Source organism: Euprymna scolopes, chromosome 42 (assembly GCF_053919585.1).
Source record: "Euprymna scolopes isolate OS-2025 chromosome 42, ASM5391958v1, whole genome shotgun sequence".
NCBI lineage: Eukaryota > Metazoa > Mollusca > Cephalopoda > Sepiida > Sepiolidae > Euprymna > Euprymna scolopes.
In genome coordinates this window covers 31725689-31746900 of record NC_136523.1, presented here as the reverse complement: position 1 = coordinate 31746900, position 21212 = coordinate 31725689, and the positions used below count along the sequence as shown (strand labels likewise).

Below are 21212 nucleotides of genomic sequence, written 5' to 3'. Positions count from 1 at the left end.
CTTCCCCCATTTTTTTTCTTTTTCCTCACCCCGTTTTCCATCTTATTTTTGTCGACTGAATTTCCGCTATGGTTCATTTCTTTACAAATGTATATATATATATATATATATATATATATATATATATATATATATATATATATAGTAATTTATAAAATATATATGGCGATTAAGCTACACTGAATATTCGGCGCTTCATCCACTCTAGGATTCGTCAGGCTTATGCGCGAATTCTGTGGCTGTTTATTGTTTTTATATGGTCCTCTTCTGTTGAGGGTTTTAGTTAGCCAATCAGCTTTCTAGTATCCACCGCGCCCCTTCCTATCAGCCAATGCGCATGCATTTTATCGAATAAAGGATCTGTTTTAAAACTAGTGGTTTAAGGCAGACATTTCTTTTTTTTCTTTTTTTTATATATATAAATATACATATGTGTACACACATATATGCATATATATATATATATATACATACATATATGTGTGATCGTTTATGTATATTCATGTTTATTCAACTTATTTATTTGTTTATTTTCTATTGTTTTTGTTAGTTTTAAAACTATTTTGTATCGCTATCCTAGAGTAAATTTTATTTTGTGAACACAGTTATTTGCTATTTCTCTTCTACAGTTTAATAGATTTTGGGGTTCTTTAAAATACAGGATAGCAAATTTTTCATGAAGGCATAGTTTACATGGGTCGTCTAAATGCCTACACGTGGTAGCTTGTCTTATTATTTTCGATTCGACTACCGGCGAATGTTCGCTTTCTTTGAGTTCCCAGTATTTATTCGCTAGTGTTGTTTTTATACGGTGTTTTTTATTGTTGAATGTACTTTTGTGGTCATAGTATCGGGTTTTGAAATCTAAGGAAGTCATGCCTACATAATATTTCTTCTTAATAATAATCCCAGCACCCGCCTGATAAACCCAACTAAACCAGAAATAGGTAGAATTAGCAAAACTATACTTTCTAGAGTAAACAAACAAATCAAACAAGACCTAGAACTAAACCAGTGGGCAAATACTACCGAAGCAATCACCTGGTTTAAAAATATAGAAAACAAAGATAAATGTACGTTTATATAGTTTGGCATCATAGACTTTTATCCCTCGATATCCGAAGAACTTTTAACATTGCCCTAGAATTTGCCGAGGCATACACTGATATATCCTCGGAAGAAATCAACATCATTAAAAAATGTAGAAAATCAGTTCTAATAAATAACAATAACCAATGGATAAAAACTAAAATGAAAAATTCGTTTGATTTGGCGATGGGTGCAGAAATAATAATAATAATAATAATAATAATAATAATAAAAATAATAATAACAAAGCAACCTCGGACAAGAACAACCATACCATAAATAAAAATGCTAATAACGAACAAGATAAATGCAACTGTAGACACCGCACACTTTGCCCAGTTCAAAATAAATGTATAACAAAAAAAGCGTAGTTTATTAGGCAACAATATTTGCGAAAGAAACCCCGAATAACAAGAAATATTACGTACGAATAACAAGAAATATTACGTAGGCATGACTTCCTTAGATTTCAAAATCCGATACTATGATCACAAAAGTACATTCAACAATAAAAAACACCGTATAAAAACAACACTAGCGAATAAATACTGGGAACTCAAAGAAAGCGGACATTCGCCTGTAGTCGAATCGAAAATAATAAGACAAGCTACCACGTGTAGGCATTTAGACGACCCATGTAAACTATGCCTTCATGAAAAATTTGCTATCCTGTACTTTAAAGAACCCCAAAATCTATTAAACTGTAGAAGAGAAATAGCAAATAACTGTGTTCACAAAATAAAATTTACTCTAGGATAGCGATACAAAATAGTTTTAAAACTAACAAAAACAATAGAAAATAAACAAATAAATAAATTAAATAAATATGAATATACATAAACGATCACACATATATGTATGTATATATATGTATATATATGTGCATATATGTGTGTACACATATGTATATTTTTATATATATATATATATATATATATATATATATATATAAAAGAAATGTCTGCCTTAAACCACTAAACTAGTTTTAAAACAGATCCTTTATTCGATAAAATGCATGCGCATTGGCTGATAGGAAGGGGCGCGGTGGATACTAGAAAGCTGATTGGCTAACTAAAACCCTCAACAGAAGAGGACCATATAAAAACAATAAACAGCCAAAGAATTCGCGCATAAGCCTGACGAATCCTAGAGTGGATGAAACGCCGAATATTCAGTGTAGCTTAATCGCCATATATGTTTTATAAATTACTAACTAGCTCTACCTACGTATTGAGCACTTCTGAAGTAAATACTTAAAGTTTACGCATAAATCTATACTTTCGTATAGTAATTTCATGTGAGTAAATGAAGTAGTTATATATATATATATATATATATATATATATATATATATAGTAATTTATAAAATATATATGGCGATTAAGTTACACTAAATATTCCGCGTTTCATCCACTCTAGGATTCTTCAGGCCTGAAGAATCCTAGAGTGGATTAAACGCGGAATATTCAGTGTAGCTTAATCGCCATATATATTTTATAAATTATTAACTAGCTCTACGTACGTATTGAGCACTTTTGAAGTAAATACTTAAAGTTTACGCATAAATTTATACTTTCGTATATTAATTTTATATGAGTAAATGAAGTAGTTATATATACATATATATATATATATATATATATATATATATATATATATATATATATATATATATATATATATATATATATATACGTCATTGGATACTTTACCCGTCACCAGATTATCCATTCACATGAAATCACTTTTTTCTTCACCCTATTCCCTATGCTTCACTTTTTGTTACCAAGTAAGATCTATGACTTACTTGTAGTTTCATCAAACACTTTTGCAAGCAAAATCCGATCCTGTATTTTGCTAAATCCTACCTTCTGATGAGAAGGAAAATATGTTTTAGAAACTCCGCGGATTAAGTACTATCCACTTATTTAGTGTTTCCTTTTTAAAATTTAATATGTTTTTAACTCTTTTTCAAAGCGTTTTTTTACATGTTTTATTAACTATTTGTTCTTATATATATATATATATATATATATATATATATATATATATATATATATATATATATATATATATGTAATTTTTGGTTCGTTATAAGCGAATAAAACCATATTTCTACGTTACCAATTTATTTGAAATTTTCAGACAACCCATCTTTAGAGTCGAGGGATGTTATTATGTTATTAAAATAAATTTACCTCGCGAATTATTAAAATATTAAATAAAATAAATATATTTTCGTAACCGTTAGTGCGAACCTGTTTTGTTGATAAAACTGAACTTCCGGTTCGATGCATTTCACAGCCACGAATTGACGAAACGAAGTAGATTTCATTTTCTGTTTACTCGATGAGTAAAAAAAACAAAAACAAACATAATTCATTTGTTTATCTTCCAAATTTTTTAATTTAAACATTTTTTCTTTATTATATAAGGCAAAAAAAAGTTTGTCGCTTGCTTTTTGAGGTTTTTTTTTTTTTTTTTTTTTTTTTTTTTTCAATATAAGATTGGTTGGTAAAAGTACAGTTTTTTTACGGATTGGTAACTTGCTTAAATAATATTTGGTGCTAATGCAAAGAGTGGTCCGCGCTATTTTTTAAATCGTATTTCCAGGTTTAATTATAGTTTTATTATATGTTTTTTTATTCAATTGTAAGGTTAAAATACAGATTAGGTACAAAACACCCTCCCCTCCCCATGTTAAGAATGGCTTTTTAAATAATAACGCTATTATTTCAACACGGATAACTCTCTGCATGCGTACTGTACTTTCATCTAACAATTTGATAAACGAAACATGGTACTTATGCAGAGAAAGTACCATAATAATATAATAATATAATAATAACGTTATTTAGAAAGCCATTCTTAACATGGGGAGGGCGTTTTGTTACTATTCTATACTTTCACCTAACAATTTAATAAACAAGAAATGGTAGTTATGCAGAGAAGGTATCATGCTGAAATAACGCTATTAAGAAAGCCATTCTTAACATGTGAAAGGGAGAGTGTTCTGTAACTATTTTATATTTTCACCTAACAATGTAATAAACAAAAGATAGTACTTATGCAGAAATAATACCGGTAGTCAGAAAGCTATTCTTAACATGGGGAGGGAGTTTTGCATCTATTCTATACTTTCACCTAACAATTTAATAAACAAAAATAGATAGTATGTATGCATAGAAAATACCGTGCTGAAATAATGTTATTTAGAAAGACATTCTTAACATGGGGATGGTATTTTGTAACAATTCTGTCCTTTCATCTAACAATTTAAAAACAAAACATGGTACTTATGCAGAGAAGCTACCCCGCTGAAATAATGACGTTATTATTTAGAAAGCCATTCTTAACATGGGGATAGGGGTGTTTTGTAACTATTCTGGACTTTCACCTAACAATTTAATAAACAAAAGTTAAACTTAAGCAGACAAGGAACAGTACTGAATCATTAACATTATTTAGAAAGCCATTCTTAACATGGGGAGGGAGGATGTTTTCTAACTATTCTGTACTTTCGGTGCTAATGCAGAGAGTGATCTGCGCTATTTTTTAAATCGCATTTCCACGTTTAATTAAAGTTTTATGATATGTTTTTTATTCAATTGTAAGGTTAAAGTACAGAATAGGTACAAAAACCCCTCCCCATGATAAGAATGGCTTTTTAAATAATAACGTTATTATTTCAGCACGAATCACTCTCTGCATGAATACCGATTAATGTTTTGTTCTTTGCTTTTTTACCGTATTTTTTTTTTCAAGAAAACCCTTTTTAACAAAAATTGAAAGTACACGTTTTTCTTCTTTTTTTTACAGAAGTTGTTTTTACATAAGAAAATATGAATGCTTTTTCTTTATTAAAGAAATTGGGTACTCGTGCACTTATTGATCCGTGATAAAATAATAACGTTATTATTTAAAAAGCCATTCTAAACATTGGGAGAAGAGGGTGTTTTGTACCTATTCTGTACTTCAACCTTACAATTGAATGAAAAAAACGGTAAATTTTTAGGTTAGGTCCACCTCCACAATTTTCTTTTAAATGACGACTTTTGTAGGTTTTCGACTATGCTGAATACGGAAATCGCATTGAAATTTTTTAAGAAATAAGTAGTTATCGAGATATTAAAAATTTGTATAATGCATTGTAATCTCTGGCAGCCGTCTTTTTTATACGCTTGCGCGCGTCATAAACAAATCTACGCGCGTAACAAAGATGGCAGCCAAAGAATACAATGCATAAAACAACTATCTATATCTCGATAACTACTTATTTCTGCAAAATTTCAATGCGATTTCTGTATTCAGCATAGTCGGAAACCTTTACAAGTCGTCATTTAAAAGAAAATTGTGGAGGTTGACCTAATAAAAAAAAAATACCAAAAAAACATAAAACTTTAATTAAACTTGGAAATACGATTTTAAAAAATAGCGCGGATCAGTAAGTACATTAGCACCCATTAATCGACTCACGTGACCTTATTGCCAAATAAGGTCCGGCTACAATGTTGAACGCGCCGTTCACATTTGTTTTTTGGGGTTTTTTTTCAAGTTGAATTCAACTTTCACAATATCTTTTTAGTTTTTTTATAATTACACAATATCTTTTTTTAATAATAAATTGTTAGTTAAAAAAGCACAGAATAGTTAAAAACACCATCCCCTCTCTATGGTAAGAATGGCTGAAAAAAAATATTAGGTACTCATGTAGAGAGTGATCCGTGCTGAAATAATAACGTTATTATTTAAAAAGTCATTCTTAACATGGGGAGGGGAGGGTGTTTTGTATCTATTCTGTACTTTACAATTGAATAAAAAAACATATCATAAAACTTTAATTAAACTTGGAAATTCGATTTAAAAAATAGCACGGATTAGTAAGTTCATTAGCACCAGAAATTGTTAGGTGAAATACAGAAAAGTTTCTACCAAGAAAACCATTATTATTATTTTTTTTTTTTTTGCTATTCTTACCAAGGGGAGGGGATGATGTTTTGTCACTATTCTGTGCTTTCAACTAACAATTTATTAAAAAAACAAAAGGTAAATTTTCACATTAGGTCCACCTCCACAATTTTTAACATGGGTAGGTTGGGGTGTTTATTCTGAAAGCCGTTCTTAACATGGGGAGAATGGTGGTATTTATTCCAAAAGCCGTTTTTAAAAGACGAAAGACAGGTAAAAGGTTAAAACATGTGGTTAGACATGGGTGTTGTTTATTCTCAAAGCCGTTCTTATTATGGGGAGTTTGGGAGTGTTTATTCATGGCCGTCAGTGAATTATAGTGCCTAGTACAGGTCTTTATATCTCGAAAACTAATGGCTTCTGCAAATTTTAAATGAGATTTTCTTATTCAGCATAGTCGAAAATTGCGGAGGTGGACCTAATGTAAAAAAAAAAATACCCTCCCCCCAAAAAGATATCGTGAAATTTAAATTTAAGCGCGGTAACAAAAATAAAATTAGACAGAAAAATACACCTTTGGGTTTGTACTTGCATAAAGACGTGAAAAAGTTGTCAACAAAAACAAATATATAACAAGTAAATATTTTCAAAGGCAAGATAAGTTACTTTTCTACCTAATTGGATAATTTTTAGTGTTTTTATTGGGTTTGTACTACTGTACATATAGATTCGAAAAAGTTGTCAAAAATAAATGTATAACAAATATTATCAAAGGCAAGATATGTTACTTTATTACCGAAATGGATAATTTTTTTTGTTTTTTTAATGCAAAATTTTTATTCGGCTCCAAAAACACAACGTTTACTGTTATATTTGAAAATTACAAATGGCGGCAGACTGTGTTAACACATTGGGTTTGGGAAAATGAGTTAAAACTATAAAAAAAACTATACAAAATACTGTTAAAAACCACTGAATACATGTCTATGTCACAGTAACATATATTGAGTGAGTTCTTGACAGTATTTTGTATAGTTTTTTTTAGTTTTAACTCATTTTCCCAAAGTTATGTGTTCAACAGTCTGCCGCCATTTGTATTTTTCAAATATACAGATAAACACTACATTTTTCAAACCGATTAAACATTTTATACTAAATAAAAACACTAAATTCTCATCCAGTTAGGTAGAAAAGTAACTTATCTTGTCTTTGATAACATTTATTTGTTATATTTATTTTTCAACGACTTTTTCGTTTCTATGTTTAGTAATACAACCCCGTTTTATTTACTATAACGTTTAGTCGGCTCGAAGAACAGTGTTTATCAGTGTATTTGAAAAATACAAACGGTGATGGACACTGTTGATGATGTTAAGTTTGAGAAAATGATTTAAAACTATACAAAATACTATTAGAAACCCACCGAATATGTCAGCCTATGTCACAATAACGTAATTAGTAGGTGTCTGACATTGTTTTGTATAGTTTTTAACTGATTTTCCCAAACTTAACGTATTCAACAGAGTCCGCGACCATTCGTCTTTTTCAAATACATAGATAAACACTGCGTTTTTGAGCCGATTAAACATTTTACATTAAATAAAACACTAAAAAATTATCCAGTTAGATAGAAACGTAATTTACCTTACCTTTGCTTTCATTTATTCGTTTTTGAACAACTTTTTCGAATCTGTGTATAGTAACACCCCCCCTCTTACCCAAATATTAATTAAAAACTCACATTTTTGAATACAATAAAAAAGAAAACTATTTAGCGTTTCAATGGTTTAGCAACTTTCGGCTTAATCCACTGAATGTTGGTCGAGCCCAAGCCATGATTGATGGTAACTCCAGAGGATCCGGATCCAATTCTGAAAGAGTACCATATTTTTTTTCATTTTCGCCTTTTTTTTTTTTTTTTTTTTTGGAGTGGATTGCTGTACTAAGAATATAAGAAACATGAATTTTCTCTTTTTATTAGAATTTTCCATTACACGAAATTAAGCCACACCAACGCGTGGTAGGGTACAGCTAGTATATATATATATATATATATATATATATATATATATATATATATATATATATATATATATATATATATATATAACGAAAATAAAAAAGAAACAACGATCAACCTTAACAATTTCTGTTTTATTCTTGTATTTTTTTAACCATTTCTTATTTTTTTGGTCAAACAAAATTGAACAAAACTAATAAGAAAACCAATTTTTTTTCTTCTATTTTATAACAAAGGATTTTTTAAGTGCATTTCTATGTGGGTGTTTTTGTAATTTTGTTTTTTTTTTGCATTTTTTCTTTATTTTTGTAACCAATGTAAAGTAAACTTTTGTGTGTGTGTGTTTTTTTTCCTGTAAGATGGGTCTGTTCAACCGATTTTAAAAAATTAAATTAAATTAAGACAGTCGGAATATTCCCTTAGGATTAGGTTGACTTTTCTACGGTTGCATCAGATGATGTTAAAGTGGGGTGGGAGGAGACAGCAGATGTGGAAGAAACTTCGCCATCCCAACCGGGTAGTTTTCCGATATATGGTTTCAGATTGGAGACAAAAGTATCATTACCAAATTTCTATTTCCAGATAAACTTGAAAAGATAACTGTCGAGAAGGTCTCGGCTGGTCCCGTTGATTTTTTTTCCAATATTTTCTTCAAAGATCATTACGCCATTTTCCGTGTATTACAGTCAAACCCAAGTGCATTACGCCATGTTCCGAGCAAAACTGAGTGGAGGGTTAGTTATGTCTGGTTCAACAGTCTCTAAGGGTTTCTTTGGGCTTAGGGAATAATCAAAAGTCACAGGGAGTAAGGTCTTGACTATAGGGAGGATAAGGAACTGTGTTTATCGCCATCTTGGTCAAATAGTCTGTGACAAGGATGAAGCACTCTTGAGGCAAACTTTGCGCAAATCTTCTGCATCAAATAATTGTGTGTACAATTCCCACATTGACATTAAACTGTGCACTTATTGTCTCTATATTTTTGTTTTTTTTTAAACTGAGTATGATATTGACTTTTTATTAATTTTATTAATTTTTGTTTCATGTCAACGTATAACGTTTTTTGTTTGTTTGTTTTCTGTTTTAACTGAGTTTGATATTAACGTATAACGTTTTTGTTTTTTTTAAACTGAGTTTGATATTAACTTTTTATTAATTTTATTAATTTTTGTTTTGTTTTAACTGAGTTTGATATTAACGTAGAACGTTTTTTTTGTTTTTTAACTGAGTTTTATATTAAGTTTTTATTAATTTTATTAATTTTTGTTTTGTTTTAACTAAGTTTTACATTAACGTATAACGTTTTTTGTTTGTTTTATGTTTTAAATGAGTATGATATTAACGTATAACGTTTTTGTTTGTTTTAACTGTGTTTTTAATTACGCATTCGTTTGTTTACTATTCACACCAGAGAGCATCCTATAACTTTACAAAGCCACAATTCGCTCATGCATGGAATATTGTTGCCGGAGCATCTACAACGGCTCAGAAATAGGTAAGCAGACGATTTTTTTTAACTGGAATTCAGAAACCGGATGGTCGGTTTAAATGCCCAAACAAGCTGATCTGAGTTTTATATTTACATAAATTATCAACATAGGCATCTGTTTTGAACAAGCCATACCGAATTCCCTGGACGATGCTTCTAAGACAAAAAATAAAAAACAATGTTACACTCCTACATTAGCAGTAAATATTTCACTAGATTTGCTATTAATTCTAACACAACATTTAACACTTCTGCACATTGTTGGAACACCCTGTGTATTGTTCTTCTAAAGTGTCGTTAAGTCCAGATTGCATTTTTGAAAATCACCAGCTGTGATAATCAGGCTTTAGTAGGATGCATTCCAACTCCTGCTGTAGCTGTTCATTTGAACCTGTAATCATAAAAATTGGTCAGTCATCTCATAAGATGTGTTGCAACAACATGCTAAATTTTCAAGAGTCTACGACGATTTTCTGTGATGGTATATCTACCACAAGTCCCTCATTCTTAGACAGGGTTAAAAAAAAAAGAGTCTCATATCTAATAGGTCTTGCACTTCTGGACAACCCATATACAAAACTTCTGGACATTGCTTCGAAAACACAAAAGAAAAAACAATAAATTTAGTGATGTATTCCTACTTCAACATTAAAGCTGTCAGTATATGTGCTATTAATTCTAACACAACATTTAACACTTCTTCACGTTGCTTAAACAACCTTCACCAATCATTCGTTTGTTCCAAGTTTATGCAAGATCCACCAGACAACCTCTTACTGTCTAAAGCATTCTTGAAATCCACAATAAATGTACAAAAATACAGATTCTTATAATTATCAAGGTATTTCTTTCACGTGTGAAGATCAAATGTGTTTCCGGGCAATGTTGAGATTTTTCCCCCCTGCTTCACTTGAACATTATAATGAAACACATATTTGCAAATAAATGTGCAGTTAATTTTAATATGAGCATTTCTGTACGTTGCTTGGGCGACATTCGCCAACGCTCAGTTTTTGCAAAATTATTTTGATCATACTATTTGCTCCTTTATGACATTCGATTCCGTTTTATATGTGAATTATTATGCTATTCCTTCTCGGTATATCTCTCACGTAATTGGCTTTAATGGCACAATAACGTCTATGGAAATGATTCTTTTGCAGACAATTGCCAAGTTCTGGAGTTCGACTCGGTGAAATGCTTTGAGAGTACGAAATTGACATTCGTATCGAGAATTTCTTGTGATGAGGTGATTTGATCACTTTTTAATACGAATGGACGAATCTCGCAAAAGAAATCTCATACGATATGTGCCAAAAAGCAAGAATGGATTGGACTGGCCAAACATCAAGAAAGGCCTTGTAGGTCGGCAGGGTTGTAGGCCAGTGCCGACAAATCAATAGGATTTCTTGATTTGCTTCCGTGCTGGAGTATCAGTGCACTCGATACACTAATGAGCTACTAATGAGCATCGTAATTGTTTTACATGAATTGTCGGTATTTTCATATGTAACAAGATCAAGATCATCATTATCATCATCGTAATCATCATCATTGTCATCATTATCATCATCGTCACCATCGTTATCATCATCATCTTCGTCATCATCGTCATCATCATCGTCAGCATCATCATCATTGCCATAGACATCATCATCATCATCATCATCATCATCGTCATAATTATCGTCGTCGTCATCGTCATCATCATCCTCATCGTCATCATTATCGTTATCATCATGGTCGTCATCATGGTCGTCATCATCATCATCATCATCATCGTAATTATCATCGTTATCATCATCATCCTTATCATCATCGTCATCATCATTATCATCATTATTGGGAAACCATCGTCATTGTTATCATCACAGACATCGTCATCATCATAGTCATCGTCATTATCGTAATCATCATCGTCATCATCATCTTCATCGTCGTCATCATCGTTATCATCATGATCTTTATAGGGCCGGAAAGAGTGTCTAGTCGATAGGGGGAGGAGAGAGTGTCTAGTCAACAGGGAGAGGTAAACTGTCAATTACCATTGTTGAATAGATAATGCCTCGAACCCCTTGTGATCGAGACACTGTCTCTTACTTCAACTTGAGTTAGGAATGATTTCTTGATTTTCTTCCGTGCAATGGCTTTACGATATCAATTGTAATATCACTAGACAGTATCTCGTTGATAGGGCCAGAAGACCGTCTCTTATCAATAGGGCCAGAAGTCCGTGTCTTATCAATAGGGGGCAGGAGACAGTGTCTATTCGAGAGGGATATGTAACTGTTTCTCATGACTCACAATAAAAAATACTCTAGACGAATCACATATCAGAACGTTTAGCACTCAAAAGTTAAAAGAGACTCATTATACGCAACACACATATGTACACCCGCATATATAAGACACATTATTAACATATATACGCTTGTTATACCCACCGGCTATCCAACAAACCTACCTTATCTGCGGCAGACTTATCAGCATCTTCTGTGTACATCTTCCAATTCATGTTCCCATGAAACAGGCACACAGATTGAAATTCCACAAATTCCACTCCACTATCCCTGGCTTGAACGTAGGAGAAATTTAATTCTCTAAGTCACCCAACATGGTTCGTCGAACGTTTATTTTTATTTGTGTTTTTGTTGTTGTTGTTGTTGTTGTTGTTGTTGTTTCATGGCAATCCAGTGATTATTTGTGTGAAACGATTGGTTGACTTATAACTAAGAAGAAATCAGCAGCAAAACCTGGATTGAATCCAATTTAATTCTATTCCGTGTGTTAAATATTACGTTATTACGTCCATACATAATTTTTAAAAGTCTGTTAAAACTATATATTATCTTTATTGGTATCATTTGAGCTGAGTAATTTGTGTATTTATTTGTGTATTTGTTTGTTTGCAGATGGTTATCCTCATCTTCATAGTTGTTGTTTCACCACGTTTCAGCAAACTCATCCTCTGGCCTTCTTCAGATGATTAACCACGATGGGATAGGAATGCTGAGTCCCGTAACTGTATTTCCAGTAATTCCAGAATTGCTGTTGTATCACCACGTTTTGGCCAAATAAATCGCTGGCCTGCTTTGGATAGGATTGAAACCGTTATCTTCAGACAATGCTCACCTGGAACCAGTCTGTGGCACAGTGGATAGAGGCGTTGAATCTCTACGGTTCCAGATGAGCATTGTCTGAAGATAGTGGGTTCAATCCTACTCAAAGAAGGCCAGAGGTTTAATTGGCCCATTAACTCTTTTGGGTTCTAGAACAAATGCGTTTGTTAAAATTCGGCTTTTTGGATAATCCATATCCATGGGAATGACGTCAAAGGAAAGTCGGTCAGAAGCCTGGATGCGCTGCTCTCAGAAATGACGTCAAATAAATCAAAATGGGGGACATAGAATCCCAGAGATTAGGTCAGCGAGATTGACCGACATTTCAGGACAATGCATGATTGAATGTTGACGTCATCTGTGGCAATAAAATAGATGTGTAGACAACAGGAATCAGAGAGAAAGAGAGTGACACATATCAACCCTGCCACACGCGGTGTCACTAGTGTCAAAACTGATATTCTGATACCAAAAAGGTTATTTTTGATAAACAAAATATTTTTGATAAACAAAACTAGCGGTGTGTGTGATTTTTATATCGCTGCCAAGTGCATATATCGAAATAATGATAAAGGCTGATGTTTTAGAAATTATATTGACTGAAAAATACCTCTGACGACTGGCCATAACAAATGTATAATACTTTGTCTCTTGCAACCGTGTTACTTGGTTGAATTTGAAGGTTACCATGTTGTATTCAACAAAGAAGCAGCCCAGCAGAACAGTGTTCTACAGGTGGGCAATTCTGGGAAAGATTTGTTCATGGAATCTGCATTTAAATTTAGATACAGATAGAGAGTGGAGGAAATCCTTTATAGTGGTTGTAGCTAGTTGGGTGTTTTTTGTGAAGGTTTGGCCAGGAGGAACCATAGATTGAAGTTCAGTCGAGCACTTGCCATGAAAATAACGTTAGAGCAGATACAGGCTTGTAACGTTTCTTCTGTGGTAAAAAAGGTTGCAGGGAAGAGAAAATGGCATCACCAACTGGGTTTCGAAGTCGGTTTTGGATAGGGCGCGCTAAGCAACAGTAATCCATTTTAGGGCGTACCTTGCTCGTATACAGATAGACGATTGCATGAGCAGGGATATCTACTGGAGTGGTAGATTAATCCAAACATTTTTGTGATTTTTGCAACAGATTTGATGTATATGTTTCATTTCATATCAGGAGTAAAGGTCAGTCCCAGAAGTGTGCCAAGACGAGAGCCATTCATTTCAATGGGGGCATGATGGGGGTCAGAGCGATTCTGATCAAAGGAGAGAAGCTTCGTTTTCGATGCATTAAAATTAACCAGCCACCCTTTTCCCCGTTGCATCATATTCTCAAGACCAGAAAGGAGAGAATTAGAAAGATCTTGGTAATTGCTGGCTTTTGAAGTGTTGCCATCGATTGCGATGTCGTCTGCATAAATGTCTACGAATGATCTAAGAATGTGATTTAGGAGATTATTGATAAAAATCAGGAAGAGAGTTTGGCCCAGAATCGAACCCTGAGGGACGCCAGCATTAATACTATGAGTTTCTGATTTCAACCCATCACGACTACTCTTGTAAGCCTACAAGAGAGAAAAGATTGAATAATTGAGAAGACATTTCCAGCTATTCTATAGCTGACGATTTTGTGAAGTAGACCTTTATGGCATACTCTATCAGAAGCCTTTGATATGTAGATCTCGCAGAACGGAAACCATATTGCACGTCACTAAGCAACTTATTTTTGCTGAGGTGGTGGATCACTTCTGTTTTTCACAGATTCCAGCATGATACACAGGAGACTGATCGGTCTCTACTTAGAGGGAGAGGACAGATCTCCAGAATTTTTAACTACGGGGCAGATTGATAAATTTTACCAACGTGTTGGGAAGCATTTCTCCTTAAGGCAACAGCTTTGTAAGTATGGGAGCTAGTTCCGGTTGAAGCTTTTTGAGCACTGTGGTTGAGATGTCGTCGGGGCCAGTTGCTTTCCTGGAATCAAGGCACTACACTTCGATTCAGTTGTTTTGTTTTATGATTTCTGTTTTTCCTGTGAAAATAGTGCCATTACACGATCGACATAAAACAAAAACCTTGAATATATTTTTCATGTGAAACTCGGATTTGGTTTGACGCGGGAGGGGTTGGGCAGATATCTCTGGATTTAATAAGATATCCGATTAAATGAACCCATGATGACCCACAGAACAGAAGATGCGGTCCGTTTTCCGTTTTACAAATTAACAAAGACGCCTTTGTCCTAATTGTAGCGTTAACGAGATCAGATCATTGTTGTCATATATATATATATATATATATATATATATATATATATATGTGTGTGTGTGTGTGTGTGTGTGTGTGTGTGTATATATATATATAACTACTTAATTTACTCACATAAAATTAATATACGAAAGTATAGATTTATGCGTAAACTTTAAGTATTTACTCCAAAAGTGCTCAATACGTAGGTAGAGCTAGTTAGTAATTTATAAAATATATATGGCGATTAAGCTACACTGAATACGTTTCATCCACTCTAGGACTCCTCAGGCTTATGCGCGAATTCTGAGGTTGTTTATCGGAGCATATAAAAACGATAAACCACCACAGATTTCGCGCATAAGCCTGAGGAGTCCTAGAGTGGATGAAACGCCGAATATTCAGTGTAGCTTAATCGCCATATATATTTTATAAATTACTATATATATATATATATATATATATATATATATATATATATATATAAATTTAGAATATAGACATTTGAAGCCTATATCCTCAATTTAAGTCCTCACGCGCTTCTCTACGCTTGGACATCTGTCTTCCATGGAATGAATTTTACCCTTAATCTTAAACACAAGACTCATCTCCAAGAATATGTCATTTTTCTTCATCCCTGGACATTTTTAAAGAAACTTCGAAGAACACTTTTTTGAATCTCTTCTTGGATCCACCCAATACGAACCTCAGACTCTCACTGGATTTATGCAACACTAATTATTGGACATTGTTGAGTATTTTTTAAATTTTCCTTTAGACTTTTCTGTCTTCCAAAAACTTTTATAACTACTGTTTTCAAAAATTGCGCTAACCAGCAAAATTAGATTTTTTATCTATATATTCCTTTTGCTAACGTTTTTTTTCCCTCTGAGGAGAAGGGTCTATCTTTGAAACTCCATGGAATAAAGAATTTTCTCACTTTTTCTCGCATTCCTTGTTTTGAATAAAATATTGTAAATTTAATTCTACAATATCGTGATGTCTATTACTGAAGACTTCCATCCAACCATGGCTGAGAGAATAAGAACATGCTACCACTGTACAGTAAACAAAAGGCTTCGTTCAGATTCCCAAGTTCGATAGAAATATTTCCGAGTTTGACAAAATTTACCTGAAGAAGGTCGGAGGTTTACATCGACCGGAGAAAAAATCCAAATAATACGAATAACTAATAATCTCCAAAATTTAGAAACGTAATTGTATTATGAAATAGATAGAACAGAATAAATTATCTGTCTATCGATCTAGCTATCTGTCCATCTCGATCTATCTATCTAATTAACTGGAGAGGTAGACAAGATATGGATATGATGAATATTTATAAAACCTGTAAAAATATAATAAAGCTAGATCATAGACAAGTTTACCGGAAGGTCTAGTCAGCTGATCGGATCTACGTGTATGTCACGTGATCAGGTTAGCTGAAGATCAGAGGAGTTGGAACAGTGAATTGAAACAGAGCGGTTGGGCTTTGCGGTTGTCTCTCCTCCCCTCTTGGGAGGGAGTGGCGTGTCTCTCAATGTAGACTGTTAAGACCACAAGCAAAGAAACTCACTTTCTATTCTTCCGCGCGACATCCTGGAAAGTGAAATAAAAACTAATATGAAAACCAATCATCGTGTTAGAGTCAATATGTTTCGTCCAAAAGGTTCCAGCCCCCTCCAAGAATAAGATGAAGTCAGGATGGACCAGGTTCAATGAGTAGAGAAGATAAAGGTATGTCGAAGATACACATATGACCCACACACGCACGCATATGAACATTAGACGATCACAAAACATAACAATGGGTTCAGAACATGAAGAACCACTGACAGACATTTAGTGACACATTTAGGACACGTCACAAACAAACACGAAACATATACACTCGTTTACATGGGTGGCGTTCATGTTAGATAACGTAACATGATGTAATTTGGTACCGTTTTTTGGTACACTATTATATAATACACGACTGTACCTTTAACGTACATAGTACGTGTGTCACAGTTTCCAGATTATAAATTATTCGATCGGAAGATCCTATTTATTAAAAAGAAGGATAGAAGATAATACGAACATTAAATTATTAGTACATAGATACGCTAATGTAGTGTTCGTAGTATGCTACCACTAGGGCTAGGACAACAGCATATTCTTTTCATTGTTTTGACTCTCGAGTGTGTATCTGTTGATATCTTATATGCTTTTATATAGAGTGATGTGGTTCTCGGTTGATTAATGAAGAACCACTGATAGACATTCAGTGACACATTTAGGACACGGCACAAACAAATACAAATCGTATGCACCCGTTTACATGGGTGCCATTCAAGTTAGATTATGTAACTTGACTCATTTTGGTGCCGTTTTTTGGGGGGGTAAACCATTATATAACAATTGTATGAGTTGTATAGCTTAATTAAAAAAAAATGTGAAAACGATTAAACTAAAATGGTATCCCTTCATCCCGGGCAACATCGGGATATTGAAGTTCGTTTAAAATAAAACACTAAGAATCTTTCGAATAGACATTTCCTTTGTTCGGGTCGGAAAACGGTCAATTCTCATGTCGATGTAATTTCTATGATGGCAGAAATTGATTGTTGAAAATGAATTCATGGAACGAAACTTTTTAAGCTGAGAAAAATATTCGTTACATTAGCTATGGGTGTCAAAACAAAGCGAATAAAAGAGATACTAAATATACTAAAGTAAGAAATACAAAAATATACTAAAATATACTAAACATAAAAGATATTAAAATATAATAAAAAAAATAAGAGATACCAAAATATACTAAAATATAATGAAAATAAAAGATACAAAAATATAATAAAAATTTAGAAAATATCTACTTACACAATAACAAGCAGAAGTCACGTCTGCCTCGAAGTAAAAATGGTTTTATTTATAAAACATTCATAACAAAATAAAATCGTTATTTTTTTTTTAATTTGAAGACAAAAAAAACGCATTTGTTCTCGACATGTGTCGCTTCAATCTAGACGTTAATCACTGAAAATTGTGTAATGTTTTGAATTATACATCAGCGTTCATATGTGATCGCGTCGAGGTTGGTGCCTGCATATGTGTGTAGTGTAGCACCTCTGTCAGAAATTGATGGAATCAATTATGCTTCACCAGTGTTCGCATTAAACTATATCTCCATATTTGCAATGTTAGATATATATATATATATATAAACATATATATATATATATATATAAATATATATATATATAAATATATATATATATATAAATATATATATATAAATATATATATATAAATATATATATATATATAAATATATATATAAATATATATATATATAAATATATATATATATAAATATATATATATAAATATATATATATAAATATACATATAAATATTTATATATATAAATATATATATATATAAATATATATATATATAAATATATATATATATAAATATATATATAAATATATATATATAAATATATATATATAAATATATATATAAATATATATATAAATATATATATATAAATATATATATATATAAATATATATATATAAATATATATATATATTTATATATATATCTATATATATATAAATATATATATATATATATATATATATATATATATATATATAAATATATATATATATATATATATATATATATATATATATAAATATATATATATATATATATATATATATAAATATATATATATATATATATATATATATATATATATATATATATATATATATATATATATATATTAGACATTAAGAGGAGATTATAGATAGATATATAAATACCCGTTCACATACACCTTTCAGGATAAAGCTAGAACCCAGAATTAGATAGAATCGAGCAATTATATCGACAACGGACAACGCCAGACCCAAAGTATATTAAAACCCACTTTGGGTCTGGCGTTGTCCGTTGTCGATGCAATTCCTCGATTCTATCTAATTCTGTGTTCTAGCTTTATCGTGAAAGGTGTATGTGAACGGGTATTTATCTCTCTCTCTCTCTCTCTCTCTCTCTCTATATATATATATATATATATATATATATATATATATATATCTTTCTCTCTCTCTCTCTCTCTCTCTCTCTCTCTCTCTCTCTCTCTCTCTCTGTATATATATATATAGCTAACATTACAACTATATATATATATATATATATATATATCCATTGATTATTGCTCTTACAAATATTATTGGCTGTAACATTTTATAAAGATTTTATAAGACGGTTGACACGAGAACAAAGATTATTTCGCTTTTAGCAATAGTCAAAGTATCCTTTCAGCTTACATTATTGACCAACTGCTTCGCACATGCTTCGCGCAAACAGTGATCTTAGGGAGGTTCTTTAACTCTTAGCGATATTCAAAGTTTTTTTACTAGATTATTATCAGTGTTATAACATAGTCGAGTCAGCATTTTGTGACCTAGCGTGATGTCACGGACTGAAGTGCATATATAGGAATTAAGATCGAAAGGAAGTGGGTAAGAAAAGGAAAAAGACGCGTAGCAGTTGGCAAATTATGCTAGATACCCTTTTCTCTCCTGTTACGTCTTTCAAGAATCGTAAAAACGTCGGCGTGTTATGGAGATTTACGATTTGGTGTTGTATTCTGACAAACAGCGTGCGTTGGGTGCGTGAAATGAACGAAATAAATACATGTTTCTTTCACCGAGAAAAATCTCATTTCATTTGAGACTGGCTCTACATGCAACGTGTTGGGTTCGTTAGAGAGAACAACGTTACAGTAGCTTTTCAACTTTTCAGTTAAAAAGAATAGGAACTTTTGGAACGACTATCGTATGACAAAGTGCGGTCCGGACGCACATGCACAGCCATAGTTCATTTACTGACAAAAGTGCATTGAGAATGGTGGTGACTATGTATGGTGATTCATTAGTATCAAAACCCCTCTCATAATATTCGTCATCATTCAACTGACAATCTATCCATCTCATTAGCCCTTATCCTCGAGTGGCTTTTAGTCTTGATAAGTGGGGACATTAGCATAAAAATCCTCATAATATTCTTCATCATTGAACTGACAATCTATCTATTTCTGTAACCCTTATCCTCGAGTGGCTTTTAGTCTTGATAAGTGGGGACATTAGCATAAAAATCCTCTCATAATATTCTCCATCATTGAACTGACAATCTATCTATTTCTGTAACCCTTGATAAGTAGAGAGGCATTAGTATAAAAAAAATCCTCTCAAAATATTTGTTTCAATATTTTGGATGTATAATGGGGAATGATCCCGCATAGTCGGGAGATTCTATTTATAAATGATGCTGCTGGGAACTGACGAATCGAATTAATTCCCGTTCTGCTACCAACCAATCAGAAACCAGAATTACTCCATAAATATTAAACTATTCTGTAGCAATTTCGCATATGCTTTTTCCGTGTCAACACCGGAAGAATCTTTTGCTCTGTGGATTCCAAATCGAGAACTGTCTACTGCAAACCAGTCAACTCCCAGGTCCTGGATATGACCTTAAACTATATCCAGTGGTGAGGTCGCAGCTTGCGGGCTTTGGGGAGTGTGGAGCCTGGAGCCACCCTTTAATTACAATTGCTCCCAGGTCCACTCTGACCCGGAGTGGTAGTACCTGTTAGGGTCCCAACTATGGGTTAAATAGAAAACAACTTGAAAACAACAAATATATTCTATTAAACAATTTTCTTCAAAATCTTTGGATTCGGCATTAAATAACCCGAAAAGGGTTGATATGCCATAAAACAAAAACAACCAACCAACCAACCAACCCAGAAATTGTGTAGAACAACGAACCATCAGAAACTGTTCTGAAACTAAACATGGCTTACACTAATTTTTATTTTTATTTCGGACTATTAGTCTCATCTTTATTAGTTGTTGTTTTTTGGATCTTTTTATTGGTTCACAACGTTTCGGACAACTTCCTCTGGCCTTCGTCAGGTGGTAACCGCGACGGATAGGAACTTCGAATCTCCTAACTGCATTCTCAGCCATCACTGCCATCCGTAGTTGTTGTCGTCTCACCACATTTTTGACCAATTAACCTCTGGCACGCTTTGGGTGGGATTGAAACCGCTATCTTCAGACAATGTTCATCTGGAACCGTAGCTTACACTTCTAGAATATTCTTCATCATTTGTCAGTTGTGAACTATTCGTTTAAAAAAGCACGCGCCATTTCTGAAGAAATTTGGCATTATCACTATTGCCTTTCATGATATGTTCTTTCCGATCGGTAAACTCGTACCAACTCATACGAAGATTATTCAAAATGTATTGGGCGTATTTCAAGATGAAGCCATAATA

The 21212-nt window shown here is 32.6% G+C and overlaps 1 protein-coding gene across 1 annotated transcript in view; it reads right to left on the bottom strand.

Annotated features, from left to right (window-relative positions):
• The window catches only part of LOC145266996 (NAD(P)H-hydrate epimerase-like), a 697567-nt gene that overhangs the window by 398114 nt on the left and 278241 nt on the right, over positions 1-21212 (bottom strand). The gene's annotated exons all lie outside the window — the stretch shown is intronic.